The sequence below is a fragment of the Hoplias malabaricus genome, chromosome 4, assembly GCF_029633855.1.
Source record: "Hoplias malabaricus isolate fHopMal1 chromosome 4, fHopMal1.hap1, whole genome shotgun sequence".
NCBI classification, from domain to species: domain Eukaryota; kingdom Metazoa; phylum Chordata; class Actinopteri; order Characiformes; family Erythrinidae; genus Hoplias; species Hoplias malabaricus.
This window is the reverse complement of record NC_089803.1, coordinates 14054326-14057332: the sequence shown is the minus strand read 5'-3', so window position 1 is coordinate 14057332 and position 3007 is coordinate 14054326. Positions and strand designations below refer to the sequence as shown.

Here is a 3007-nt window from a genome sequence, read left to right as displayed (position 1 = left end):
GTCATAGCCCTTTAGGACCATGAACTAAAGCCAAGAGCCCCCTCACATTTGCTCCAGTTTTAATGGGAACCAAAGCTGCATCACTTCACAGAGCAGAACAACACCAGAACCAACCATAAAGGAGAGTCAGGGAACAGAGTCCATGGAGTTCAGCTCCAGAAAACACACAGGTGGAGTATTTTTTCAGATTTTATTCCCTTGCTGAAATCATAACTCTATTCTCTTTGTGGCTTTAGCTGGAGATATGGCTACAGACTATGAATTACCTCAGAATATGAAGAACCTCAGGCACGCCACCCCACCCTTCGCTGTTTTGCCAGTGCTGACATCCTTTGGCAGTTTTCCACAGGATATTCCCTACTCTGCTCGACTCTGCTCTTTTTCTTTTCCATTAGGCAAATCCGGTACCTGCTTCGTGGGACAGGGCACTTTTCCTGGTTCAAAGCGAGCAGAGTAGAAACTAAACTACGTGTAAATATTGCAAAGTGCTGATTGGACAGACGTCCAGCACAAACTCTCCATCTGTAAAAGCTACAGCAGGGATCACATTTGCTTTTATCTGACTCACAACGGCAGCTCATAAAAGGAACAAACTCTGATCTGTCTGAAATAATGACGGGGCTGTGTTCAGTCCCAAACAATAACAACAACAACAACAACAACATGCCGATACACCATGAGTAAACAACACTTAATGTTACCACTGCTGTTGTTGTGGTTTCCAAAGACCCCATTGTTCCCATTAGAGACATTCTGGCTAATGATGTCACCGGGTCCCAAGGGAGTAGAGCTGGCCATGTATAGTCGGTAGAGAAGGTAAGTAAACAACAGTTGTGTGCAGTGGACAGGAACAAGCCATGTCTCTCTGACTAGAGTGTCCATGTAATCTGCCTCATTAGGACTGACGTAAACAGCTGTCTATGTAGTCAATGGTAAAGCACTAATTGCTAGGTGAAGTGTGTAAGTGGCAGAGTAATACTTGAAGAGATTCAATCAGAGTGGCAATGTTGTGGGAATACTGTGGTGTATATATATATATATATATATATATATATATATATATATATATATACACACATATACACACCACAAGGCTCGTTAGGTGCTGCCTTAAAATTCGGCCAGATTAAGATACCCCAGTAGGCAGTGTTTTTAAAGTATCTAAGGATTGGGACAGCCTTTGTGTCGGGAGCATGCGCACTATGACGTAAAATGCTCTCTATGTAGACAGCTCACTCAGTTTTGGGACAGACCCACAGTGTCATTCCCACCATTACATCACGCCTAGAAAGTGTTGAAATGACATAAATGACTTTGGTAGACAACCACCGTGAAGACGTCACTTGGGCGTCAGGATAAAAATGTTCAAAGGACGTCCAAAATGAACCAGTGTACAAAAACCAAGAGGAAGACCCTGTGACCTCTGAAGACCTCCACAGCCCCCATGGGGTCATTGTCACCACTGTAGAGTTGTCAGTGGGAGTTGAGGCAGATCGGGACGCCTGCTCTTACCTCGGGAGAAACTGCCCTGACCCTTGAAAGCTCATCTGAGCGGACTGTCTGCAGTAGCCTGGGGCCTGGAGAGAGACCCCTACATCCATTGCACACAGGTGACAAACAGCTGGTGAGACCGCATGACCCAGAGCAATGCACGACCCTGCTATAACCACTGAGGTCATTCGTAGAGGACTCTGCTGAATGTGGACACTGCAGCCGGGAAAGTTGTCCCCTGAATCGGTTTTTAGGACACTTATGTCTTACAGCCACCAGACCTTCTGAAATGTAGGACATTTACACTGTGTCCTACCACAGTCATTGCCTCTGTTCCTCTGAGAAAGCAGTGCAGGATGGTAGATTGCTGTGAGGATTTGATGGCATTCAGCTGTAAGATCATTAATCGGGTCAGGCTCTGGTGTTGGATGATTAGGTCTGGATCACAAACACCACTCCCACTCATCCCAGTGGTTTCGGATGGAGATCCATCACTCCAGAGAACACAGTGCTGAGGGGACTTTATACCCTTCTAGCCCATGCTTGGCACTGAACGTGGCGACCTCAGCTTCATGTGCACCTGCTCCAGGGGTCTCTGAGATTATACCAGCTGTGTGCCCACTGTGGGTGCTGCTTAAAGTAGCGGGAGTGCCAGGTCAAGTAGTCAGCCTGGAATTCTGATGTGGAAAAGTAGATCCCAATCCTATGGAGGATGGATATTATTTACTCAGTGAAATGTTGTCAGTTCCAGACAACTACAGACACTTCAGCACTCTAGATCTGATGTATGACTGGACCTGCAAGAGATATGAGACTGTGAAACTGTTTTTTAAGCACTCCAAGGACATTTCATAGATTTCTATTCATCTCATGGAGAATTACACTTACCTTATTTACATAAGTACACTTACATAAGTACTACGAGCCCAACACTTAAAGCCGATTTGTGCTCAGTATATCAGTTGGGAGTCTACCACATACCGTGGTAGATGTGAGCGTTTATACTTTGTGTTGGTGTGTCTGCGTCACTGCAGTTACACCACCAAAACACCAGGGCTGAATCTCAAATATCACCCTCCACCCTATGTAGTGCACAGTGTAGCACAATGATATACACTAATGGTTTATATGTTCAAAATACATTGTTTGTCAAATAAACATTTATACTAGGCTTTAAACTTCAGCTCTTCCTGTCTAACATTTAGTGCACTGTCTGGGAACAATAAGAGAAGTGCAATATTTAGGGAGTAGTATGCAGTGGACAATTTACCAGGTTCAAACTGGCAACCTTCCGGTACCAAGCCCAGTCCTCTATCCATTATTCTTACTCTGACTTACCACTGACACTAGCACATGCCTGAACCCTTACTCTAACACTAACCCTAACCTTAAAATGTTAAAATGTACTGGTAACGACTCATTGAACTGAATTTACACTGACTATATTTATATTTTACAGAGGCATTAAGGGTGTTAGTTAAATCACTGTGAGCTTGTATTGGCATTGTAAGTTTCA

General features: G+C 44.3%; 1 protein-coding gene across 1 annotated transcript in view; it reads right to left on the bottom strand.

The window, feature by feature from the left end:
• Positions 1-1766, bottom strand: part of LOC136695626 (involucrin) — a 12442-nt gene extending 10676 nt beyond the window's left edge. Inside the window, exon 1 of the mRNA XM_066669822.1 lies at positions 1513-1766. The gene's annotated coding sequence lies outside the window, so the exon portion shown is untranslated. The remainder of the gene's footprint in view (positions 1-1512) is intronic.
• Positions 1767-3007: the final 1241 nt, after the last annotated feature.